Raw genomic sequence first — 12131 nt, 5'->3', positions numbered from 1 at the left:
TGATGCGGATATTGCAGACTGGGGGAAGTCAAAACAGAGTATTGAGAAGAGGAAAGAACGGAGAAACTCTTGTACTGTCGACCTGGTATACACCAGACCTCTGGAAGAGAGAGGGGAGTCTTAAGTGCCAATGAAACTGTGAGTTACATCTGAGTTGTTGTCTTGCCAGTGACACCCTTGCTAATCTTGTATCCCAGTGTGTTCCGTGTGTGTTCGATCAGTGTGTAAGCGGCCCCACCCGTGAAAAGGATTGGTGGGTGAGCCGGAATCAGTGGGAAGAGGGAGGAGTGCGTTTAAAGGTTGTGGTCTTGACGTTTCCTTCTGGTCATCCTCCGCATCAACCCCTTTCAATTATTCAGGACTATTTCCCGGCCCAACGTGGTGATCTGACCCTAATTCACCGTGAGTGTGTGGAGTGCAGTGGGTGAGTCTTTTTGACATGTGAACACCTGAAGGATTGTAGTGTTGTGCTGTGCCTATGTTGTCAGCGATCACTCCCTAGGCCGAAGAGGTAGCCTTGGATTAGTGGAAGTGAACTGGTGTCGGTGGACGACTGTTATATCTATATACACCCGACTGTGACTCATCCCAGATAGCAAAGTTTCTGGCACAAATCTGGCTTACATTGGGCATTTATGGCTAAATTTAGGCTCTCTTTTGTTGACACCTTTGTGTGAAACAGCTTTCGGGGGAGTTGTGGGGTGAGGCTAGCCAGCCAAAAGCAAAAGGTACATTTTTGGCTGAGTCCTGGCTTAAGTGTGGTCTGCCAGAAAATAGTAAATATATGGCAGAGTTCTGGCTAAGGTTTGGTTGGCCAAAGAGTAAAAAAAAACACCAAATAAAATCATATTTACAATTGATAAAAACATCACAGTTAAAAGACGAAATGTAGAAAATGTTATTTTGGGCAGTTAATCCAAAGGTGTCAATGTGCAATTTACAAACAATGCAATAAACAGATAAATTAATAATTCAGTCTGCACTAATATACATCAAACAAAAGTATTTTAAGTATGTGTGCTTGTTTAAGTCTTTTTAATTTTGTATTTTATTTTTTATAAATAAATAAGACTTTACATTAAATTGTGTTTACAATTAAAAAATACGACTAGCTAATACTAATATTTATTGGTGCACTTTCGTTTCTAAAACAATGACATATATTGCAAGGCATCTTGGAAGTAGTAGTCCTTTAACCTCAACAGCGTTCAATCCGCCGTGGAAAATGGACTACCTTTCCCATAATGCAACTGGTCATGATCAGGAACTTCCGCGAAATTCAAACCCCCACTGTGTACTGGACGAAGGACACGCAATCTTTTGTCTTGTGGAGTTTTATATAACACAGTAAGGTAAGTTATTAAGATACTTTTCTTTTAAATCCACGTAGATTGCACTTATTGTTCTACAGCGCGATGCCTAGTTGGTTTTCGTTTTTGTTTGTTATTCTTTTCTGTGATGTATTTTCGTGTAAGTGCAAGTATTTTATCATCAGTCGCCATTTAACGTAGATAACGTTAAACATGCATGTTTTTACATTAAGAGACGCAACATGCATGACGGGGATGATAAAATAATCAATAGGAAGTTTGAATCTTTAAAAATAAATTAATGCTGAACCCCAAAGAAGCCAACCGAAGATGAGATGTTTTCTGTACCAATCCACAAATCAACATTTGCTGGTAATCATAACAGATAGCAGAGTGACTCATTCCTACTATTTATATATTAGTAAAACAATGTTTTTGATATTTTAGAAAGGCATGTATTCAAGTTTTAGCTTAATAAAGATGGTTTACTATGATCTCTTATTCTCTTCAGTCCTGGTCAGTGCAGTTTACAAGATTGTGTTGTAAAAGGCCAGATTTATTTGCTTTATTTTATGGTGTAACATAACCAACCCCTGCTTGAAGAATAACCACATGCTTTTGTAAAGAATTTAATATGCAAGAGTCATGCATTTTGTATGTGTTTGTTTTAATCTTTTATTTTACAGTATAAAGTTTAATTATATTTGCATTTTGTTTGCAGAAGTCATGTACCACACTTTGTCAACAATAAATGTTGTTTCTGCAATCTGGATAAAGAATAATGTGAGTAAAGAATAATAAGGAGGTTAATAAACCTAACCGTTTAAATAATAAACAAATGTGTATGTGTTAAGATGTTTGTGTTTGACTCCTCTATTTAATAGATATTACTGCCTCTTGGAGAACAGCCGACTGTACTCCAGACAGAGACAAAGACGTGAGGACATCTATTGCTTTTGTAAAGGAATTTTATACCCAAGAGTTATAAATGTTGTCTTTATTGTTTGTCTTAATCCTTTATTTGACATTTAACAATATAAAGTTTACTTATACTTGTTTTTATATTTGTTTTTTGTTTGTAGAAGTCATGTACCACACTTTGTCAACAAAACATGTTGTTCCTGCAATCTGGATGAAGAATAATTTGAGTTTAATACTTCATTTAAAATGTAATAGTTTAAATATTAAACAAATGTGTATCTGATCAGATGTTTGACTTCTCTATTTAATAGATATTACTGCCTCTTGGGAAAAAGCAGACTGTACTCCAGACAGAGACAAAGACATGAGGACATCCATTGCTTTTGTAAAGGAATTTTATACCTAAGAGTTATAAATGTTGTCTTTATTGCTTGTCTTAGTCTTTTATTTTACCTTTTTACAATATAAAGTTTACTTATACTTGTTTTTTGTTTGCAGAAGTCCTATACCAGACTATGTTGTTCCAGCTGTCTGGGTAAAGACTGATGTGAGTTTAACTTCGTTAAAAAATGTATCAGTTTAAAAGAGTAAACAAATGTGTGTGATTTGATTTTTGACTTCTGTATTTGATAGACATTACTGCCTCTTGGAGAACAGCAAACCATTCTCCAGACAGAGACAAAGACATGGACATCAAAACAGAAAATTAAGTAAGATGATGTATATAATGCTCATTATTTATCTTTGTGCAGTTTGATTTGATGAATTACATTATTGTCTATATCTAATTTGTTAAGTCTCTTATTAGGGTAATTTGTCATATATTCATATAAGTTACAAAAGCACAAGTTTTGGCTTAAAAGTGACACCATGTTTTAAAAATATTCCAGGTACTTGATCTTGGATTGTTTGGAGCGAACGCTGGAAAATAATGAAGCAGGAAATTAAAATGCTTGACTAAAACAATTTTTGTACTTGGTAAGTGCTTTATTTAATTGGTAATTTAGAAATCCTTCTGGAACTCTGAAATCTGCAAACATATTTTTTCCCATGTCTTGAATTGAATGTTAAAAGTATCAGTTCTTGGACTGGCAGTGTGTACTATATCATCTTATTCATTTTATGTAAATGTATTTTCTAACTGTATTTTATGATTTTTTTCTGTAGGCTGTAAGAAGTCCTTTGTGTGCACAGACATGACTGGAGATTAAAGTTACTAAATGTTGCTTTTTTTCTAGCTGGTGACATAACATGGTATTATTTTCAAATGTATTTATCTAATACACATTTGCACATCTGTAAACATTCATTTTATATAGGATGTTTTTTATATTTAACCAGTTGTTGTATATTGCTTTCTGTTATTACATCTGTTTTTTTTTGCCTGTTTATTGTTTAAAACAATTAAGTTAATGTTTCTCTGTTAGCTTTTGTTACTTTGGCTATTTCTTTGCTTTTATTTGATCCTTCTACTGTTATTTGTTTATTTGGCAGAACATTTGACATTTCATTTACTTTGCTGTTATCTGAAATTATCCTTGTCACCATCAATAAAACTCTATATTTGCTTTATATCTGTGTTTTTCAATTACACATTTTATGGGATATAAATATATTTTGGTCACTTTATGGCTATTTTCTGGGGCATCTGGATAAGTTGTGGGTGGGTTCTGGGGTAAATATGGTAATTTTGGTTATTTTCTGGGTTACATTTGGGGTTTCTGGAAAAGTTGTGGGTAAGTTTGGGGATTAATGTGGTCATTTGGGCTCTTTTTTGGTTGTTATCTGGAGATTCCGGGAGAGCTGTGGCTGATTTCTCGAGGTGTGAAAGGGTTGTGGCTAAGTTTTGGTCTGCTTTCGGCTAGATTCTGGATTACTTAAGGCAAGCAGCTCTGGGACCAATCAAGGACCGTAAGCCGTGGCGGCATGTGTGCCAAAAGAACAGCCTGAACTCAGCCATTTCTGGCCCTGAAAAATTTTGCTATCTGGGATATTTCCTTCCCCCACCTGGTGGTGGCGTGGTAACTGTAAGAAGTATGAAATTGCTGTGGATATTGTGTGGAGTATTGAAAGAGGGAAAGCTTGAATTGGCTGCTGCGTGGAAAACGCATATGTGCTGTATCTGTGTATGATTATACGTCTGTTGAGTGTTTGGAAGAGACAAGAGGGAAGCAATTGGCCCACTCGAACAGTACATCACCAGGTTTGAGCCAAGGGCTCTGGTCGTCGTGGGACTGTTCCACCACATGTTGGAAGTCAACGTCAAAGTGTTTCCTTTAAAGCATGTCCTAGCGAGGAAGGCTAGAAGTTCGCTGTGTGCACCTCCGTCCTCTCCAGCCATCCAAGCCGCGAAGAGCTAAAGCCTGACGTCTGCCTACCTACGGGTATGTGAGTTGTATTCATCCCAGCTAAAAGCTTAGCATATTTACCCGGTATACTCACCTGTAAGCCCAAAGCCAAGGGCCCAGTGTACTCCCCTGTATACTCACCTGTATGTCCAAAGCCAAGAGCCCAGTGTACCCCCCTGTATACTCGCCTGTACGCCCAAAGCCAAGAGCCCAGTGTACTCCCCTGTATACTCACCTGTTCGCCCAAAGCCAAGAGCTCAGTGTCCTCCCCTGTATACTCACCTGTACGCCCAAAGCCAAGAGCCCAGTGTACTCCCCTGTATACTCACCTGTACGCCCAAAGCCCAGAGCCCAGTGTACCTTCTTGTATACTTGTCTGTATACACACCTGTACATCCAAAGCCAAGAGCCCAGTGTACCTTCCTGTATACTTACCTGTACACCCAAGGTCTAAGCCAGTGTACTTATTTGTATACCTACCTGTACGTCTACAGTACCAAGCCCAGATACCTCCGTATACTTACCTGTGTACCTTCTAGACGCCTCCAGCTCCCAGCCCAGGGACGCACTCGTATACCTCCTGGACACCCAAAGCTCTCAGCTCAGTGTACTTACCTGATCACTTTCTGGACGCTCAAGCTTCGAGCTAGTGTGCCTCTTACACGTCAAGGCCGCCAGCTTAAGGTATTCATCCATCCACTTACCAGTGTACTTTCCCTATATATATTTTGTGTCCAGGAAGAGAGGTTGAGAGGCTTCACCTGCAGTTCGCCTGGGAGACACAAAAGGGAAGAAGCTGAGAATACTCCCCTGTAATTACATGTTAGGTGTCGCCCAACCAGCAGCTCGTGTACGGGGCATAATAAAGCCATGGTTGGGTCTGCCTCCTCTGGGGGCAGCGCTTGCAAGCTCACCACCTGATCTCTGAAAGGAGTGGTGGGAACTTTGGGCACGTAGCCTGGTCTGGGTCTGAGTGTTACGCCTGAGACAGCAGGACCAAACTGAAGGCACAATTCGTCGATGGAGAATGCATGAAGGTCACCTACCCTCTTAACGGAGTACAATGCGAGCAGGGTCAGAGTTTTCATTGACAAAAACTTCAGACTCACAGACTGCAGAGGCTCAAACGGGGGTCCCTGCAGGGCTTTCAGCACCATGGACAGGTCCCAAGGAGGAATAGAGGGAGGGCGCGAAGGACGCAGCCTTCGTGCACCTCTTAAAAATCTAATAATTAAATCGTGCTGGCCAACCGATCTGCCGTTTAATAAAGAGTGATATGCAGATATCGCGGCGACGTCAACTTTAATGGTGGAGGGTGACACCCTACCATCTAACCGGTGTTGAAGGTACAAAAGCACGACATTAATAGGGCATTCTTGGGGGTCTTTGCGTTGTGAAGAGCACCACTCGACAAACAGGTGCCATTTAAGTGCGTACTGGTGTCTAGTAGACGGCCCTCGCGCTGCGGCGATGGTGTTAGATACCGCTTGTGTAACCCCTTTAAATTGAACACTACTTTCATGTGTAATTTAATTTGTGAAACATTTTTGATTTGTACATTTTGAAAGAGACTCATGTAATTGGTGCAGTACCATTCCCTCCCGCTAGAGGGCAGTTGACTAAAGTGTATTGAGTGAACTGGCTGTGTTTAGTTCAGATGAAGAAGCCAGCTGGACATGCATGCATGAGGTTGGAAATGCATCCCAGATCTGATGAAAGATTTGATTTTTTCGGTTGATTTACCGTGTTTCTTTATGAGAACTCTGATTGGGTTTTATGAGTGGATTTTGATTCTGCATCGTGACTTACTTTTGATTGGCGAGCCAGAGCCCATTTGATCTACACACGTGGAGTGAACCCACGCCCCCTTGTGGATTTACGGGATATAACAGCTAAGCTGTGATCTCACACACACTGTACATAGGCCTACTACCCGGGTAGAAAAATTTACAAAAAGGCCTTTACACACATTCACACTGAGAACTATATTTACACACATGGATACTTGAGAATTGTTTCAACACACATGGATATCTGAGGACCGTAAATATATACAACAGGATACAAGAGACTTTGGGACATTTTATTTAATTTTTATTTCCTCTTTATTCTATCTTGAGCTCAATATCAAGCACTTTCTTCCACTCTTAATTGTGGTATTAAGAGTATCTGTTTAAACTGTGGGAATAGTTATTTCTAAAAAAAATTCTGATTTTTCAATTAAAATGCCGGCTGTTAAATTTCATTTATAACTTGGCTCAGTGTCATTCTATCCTCCTAGAGACGAACCTAATTTATCCTTTGAACTCTAAGTACAAATTCAATTATTATTCTTTGTACAGTGTTACGGTGTTACATCGAGCCTTTTCGTGGCGAGCCAGCCAGGAGGATAAATACAGCCTGAGCACACATTTTTTATTTTACCAAGTGACATTTTATTTCCTGTAAAATTCTTTTTGAAAGAGAAAGGCTTTTGATAGAAAAATGAATATCTCAGATGTTGAAAGGCGCTACCATATCAAAGCAAATTGTTCTGTATGTGTGTTAGGTGTCACTGATACAGATACCGATGATGATATTTCTGAAACTCTCAAAAATTATGGGGTTGTAGTAGGGCTGTGCAATTAATCGTTTTTCGATTTCAATTTCGATTTTTGCACATTTCGATTGCAAAAACAAGATAATCGAGGGAGATCGATTAGTGTGCCGCATTTCTGTTATTTCGTTTCGAGTCATTAACCCTCTGGGGTCTAAGGGGTTTTTAGGGCCCTGGGGAAGTTTTGACATGCACTGACATTTGTGCTTTTTTCAGTTGCTTAAAAACATATTAATGGCAAAAGTCTCGTAACACTGCGTTCAGCACAAACTGGGCTACAATATCATATAATCAACATGTATGTACATGTTTGTATTTTTGAGAGAAAAATGTTTATGCGTGGTTTTTGAAAAAGCAAAAATTTTAAGTCACTGATATAAGTCCACAAAACTAATTCTAAACATGTTTTCCCAAGACTTTTCAAAACAGGATCTAGTAGTCTAGAGTTTTTTCTTCAAAATGATGTGAAAATCATTCGGCCTACTCGTTCACATAAAGCAAGATATTTATTTAAAATTTCTAAGACACTTTTGCTTGGGAAAGGCTGTATGCGTGGAGGCGGGAATGCTCCTGAATAATCAGTGATTGACAGCTGAGAGACAAAAGGGTTGCATAATGAGCCACTTGAGCCTTGTGGGGATGTTCAACAGGAATGTAACTTTCTCTGTAGTAAAACCATGATGGTTTACTTTTCAATTTAAATGTAAATACACACACAATATAGGGTATATATATATATATATATATATATATATATATATATATATATATATATATATATATATATATATATATATATATATATATATATATATATTGTGTGTGTATATTACATTAATTTTACATGTAGGCTATAAGTTACTTTTTAAAAACCATAGCCTAATCAAAGTGAACACAGGGTTTGTGTGTGGCAAAAAGCTCAAAAGAACAACTGCCTATCGTTGTTTGGACTCTTAGTTGTGTTTTTGTAATCATTATATCATTATAGTAGAAACACAACAAGGGACAAGCATGATAAACTTGCACGGTAAACTTGCTCAATGTTTGTTTACAGCCGCCGCCATTACCTCACGTGTTGCTCATGAAAGCAGTCGGCTTGTTCGACTTCATGCGGCGCTGCAAAGATCGACAGCCGGGTGACGTCAAACTACCGCGAGAGTGATCCGCGAAATTATATGGAAGAGTTTGCTTTTAAATAGCTCTCGCGAAATTCTGACGTCATTCGGCTGCCGGTTCTTGTGGCGCCGCATTAAGTCGAACAAGCCTATTAACTTATGTGTGCACATGCAAGTGATCCTGTGTTTAATAAACGTGCTGTGCGGAGATATATGCTTAGACGCAACTAAATAAGGATTGTACTGTTTGCAGTCGCGTATTTTATAAGAATACCAAAAACCGCGTCGATTTCCTCACTCGCGTGTTTGTGCATGCGTTTCCCATCGTGTGAACTGTTTGACGGAAGACAAAGAAAACACTTGCGTCTGGAGATAGTGACACACATACGCAAGTAAATAAGGATTGTACTGTTTTCAATCGCGTATTTTATAAGAATACCAAAAACCGCGTCGAGTTTCCTGACTCGTGTGTTTGTTTACGTGTGTTCCCCTCGCGTGAAATGTTTGACGGAACAACAATGAAAACACTCGCGTCTGGAGATACTGACACACATACGCAAGTAAATAAGGATTTAGATGTCATGTTTTGGTGCAATCGGATGAAACAACAAGGAATGGAGAGACTGGGTTGTGGACTGGATTGCGTATCCATTGACTGCAGGAGGCACAAGTTATGCATATGGATGTCTCTGCTCATTCACTTCAATGGCGCGGGGGCGTGGCGATCTCTTCTCATTACAGATAATCAGGTAACATTAGAAAGACGGTCCCTCTCCTACTTCTCATACAGTTAACACTGAATGACAATATATGTTTTCGATCTCACTTACATCATTTGAAAGCTGAGATTCCAAGCATTATGTAGACATTTATCTTTTGTTTATATGACATGTATTCGTGAAGTTACAGTTAATTTTCTGACGCGTTTCTGAAATGGCTTCACTGAGGGAGAGAGAACAAAACGCGCATCATGTTTATTTTCTTAATTTTGCGAAAAGCACAACATTCTGTTTTTATTAGAAGTGGACAGAAAAAAAACTAGACACTTTAATGTTTTAAATGATGTATAAATCATATCTGTATGTCCAAAATCAGCAGAGTTATCTAAGTCTCTTTACGGAGTGATTGAAAAATAAAGAGTTGGCGGCGCCCGCGCCGCAGCCGACCCCAGAGTGTTAATCCGACGCGTCCTAAGCAGCTGCGCCTCGCACACAAAGTAGTATTTGTTCAGTTTTATGCTTTTCAAGCGAGCGGAGGCAAACTATCCCTCACGTTTAAAATATCAGCTGGATCGTGGCGCCGCTCTCCGTGCAGAGAGCTGCGCGCTCAGTCATCTGTTTAGAGTCAGGTCACTAATAATCCTGTTTATGTTTGTAAAGTTATATGCATTTCAAGCGATCGTGTTTAAGATGTGAATCGCGTTCTGCTGGCACTTAAACACTACTGCTTTGACACGTGTAGCCTTCTGCAGCAACACTAAACAATGCATTGAATGTATGCAGGGCTTGACATTAACACCCGCCAAATGCGGGTAGATTTCGGCTGCGACCGTTTGTGGAGACGCGCGCGCGTTCAGCGGACCGTTGCGGACCAAAGCACCACCTCCCAGAGAGCGCGCGAGAGGTGATGGATTTGCGAATGAGGACGCAGTCTGAGCGCATACACACTTCGGGAAAGATAAAACAATTGCATGGAAGTGATTGGAGAGATATATATTGCGTGCACATTCTCAGGGCAAGAGCGGAGAGAAATTCAGCGCATTCCTGAATGCACACGAAATCAAATGAAACCCGCCAGCTGAGAGGTTCGCGCATCATTTTAATGTAAGATACTTTGGGCAACAATAATGCCCTCTCGACAGTTGTCATTAAAAGTCTTAAATCACTTTTAACAGAAATCATGATCAAGCATATAAAATACAATCTGGATAAACAAGTTGAAAGTAAAATTCATGTACATTTCTTGACTGCTGTTGTTAATAAATATTTAAAGTGGTTGTCGAGGGGTTTTGTGTATATCTTTTCAGTTAATCTTCTACACCCCTGCTCCACTTTTAATATATTCATTCAATGTAAATCTATTTATGCCTTACTAGACTGTTTTTATGCACCTAAATATATGATATGATCTATACTAATATACCTGGTATATACCAGCTAATGTTGTCCTAATTTGGGTGGTCAGACTGCATTTGAAATTCAATCTGCATCTAATTTAGCTAAACCAAGTAAATTTGCTCAAATTAAAGTCATTTTAGGATGCCAAAGTCAAGTTTAATCATATAAAATTTATTTTACCAGCAACAAAATTGTGGCTAGTAACTTTGGAAAACAACTAGCCACTTTGGCTGGTGAGCAAAAAAGTTAATGTCAAGCCCATGTATAAATGCATGTTTTTACAGTCATTTAAGTAATCGTGTTAAATAATCAAGATTAAGATTTTTATCAAAACAATCGGGATTATGATTTTTCCCATAATCGAGCAGCCCTAGGTTGTAGTGAAAATAGTGAGGGTAGCCCCTAGCCCTGTACAGTCAGGGCAGCCAACTGCAATAGTAGAGTTTGATTCACATAGTCCTGTTTTAAGCCTGGAGCCAGAATTACCTCTAGAGGTTAACAATGTGCGAAACCCCACAGTGACTTGGCATATAGATACTGTCAAAGTGTTAGCCCCACTCACTAAACAGTCACATGCCCAAGCTGAGCACTCTTCTCTGGATTCCAGTGATGTCAGTAGTGGTGACGTTGATTCAGATGTCACTGATCAGAGCGCTTCCATCCTGCAAAGACGCAAAGGAAAATCGCAGCTTAAAAGAGGAAAAGTGAAATCCACTGTCCCAAAATCTGACAGCATATCTGATCTAGTAGTAAGGAAAAAGACTTCAAAGCCCACATTGAATGTACTTACCACAGATGAATTAAACCCACCTGAGGTGCAACGCATAGTTGTCGAACATGTCATTAAAAATGACACTTCTGCAGTGCAAACACATTCAAAATGGCTGCGTTCCTTTTCTGGTAGGGTTCCAAAACCCCCCGGTGAGGCTGACTTTGATACATGGTGCCTCCATGTTGACCTTCTACTACAAGATTCTCTGCCTCCAGATGTTCAGCGGAGAAAGATCCTTGAAAGTCTCTTACCCCCAGCCTCAGATGTAGTCAAACAATTGGGTTCCACTGCCCCTCCAAAAGATTATGTAAAGCTCCTTGATTCTGCTTACGGGCTGGTAGAGGATGGCGATGAGATCTTTGCCAGGTTCCTAAATACTCACCAGGATGCCGGTGAAAAAGCTTCTGACTACTTACAGAGATTACAGACCATTCTTAGCACTGCTGTCAGGCGGAGCGGAGTAAAGGAGTCCTCTGCAAATCGGCACCTACTAAAACAGTTTCAACGTGGGTGTTGGGATCACTCTTTGATACTTACTCTTCAGCTTGAGTCTAAGGCAAGAACACCACCCGACTTTGCTGAGTTGTTGTTGCTTTTAAGAACTGAAGAAGACCGAAGAGCTGCAAAGCTTGACAGGATGCAGAGACACATAGGTAGTTCGAAGCATAAAGCTGCCAGTCATGTCCAGTTAGCTACAAATGTCTCTTCTTATGGTGATTCTGGATTATTGCAAGCTTGTCTGTCTGAGACTGAGGCCTTGAGAAGGCAGGTGGCTGATTTAAAATTGCAGTTAGAATCCTCCAAATCTAAAAAGAACGAGAGACATGAACCTGAATTAGTGAAAAGTCCAAAGCAAATGCCAGCCAAAGTTGAGACAAATGTGCAACATGTAACAACTAAACCGCCAAAGCCGTGGTTCTGCTTTAGATGTGGAGAAGATGGCCATGTAGCC

General features: G+C 39.7%; 1 long non-coding RNA gene across 5 annotated transcripts; it reads left to right on the top strand.

Annotated features, from left to right (window-relative positions):
• The first annotated feature begins 357 nt into the window (after positions 1-357).
• Positions 358-3794, top strand: LOC129432027 (uncharacterized). 5 transcript variants are annotated; one of them, XR_012366058.1, is made up of 8 exons: positions 358-1352; positions 2032-2093; positions 2195-2247; positions 2393-2616; positions 2730-2778; positions 2865-2941; positions 3122-3209; positions 3399-3794. It is a non-coding gene; the product is annotated as an uncharacterized lncRNA (long non-coding RNA). The 5 variants fall into 5 exon arrangements; XR_012366056.1 differs by having other exon boundaries at positions 359-1352; positions 2195-2268; XR_012366055.1 differs by having other exon boundaries at positions 359-1682; positions 3399-3793.
• Positions 3795-12131: the final 8337 nt, after the last annotated feature.

Source organism: Misgurnus anguillicaudatus, chromosome 23 (assembly GCF_027580225.2).
Source record: "Misgurnus anguillicaudatus chromosome 23, ASM2758022v2, whole genome shotgun sequence".
NCBI classification, from domain to species: Eukaryota; Metazoa; Chordata; class Actinopteri; order Cypriniformes; family Cobitidae; genus Misgurnus; species Misgurnus anguillicaudatus.
The sequence above is the reverse complement of the archived record's forward strand: the minus strand, read 5'-3'. Positions and strand labels throughout refer to the sequence as shown.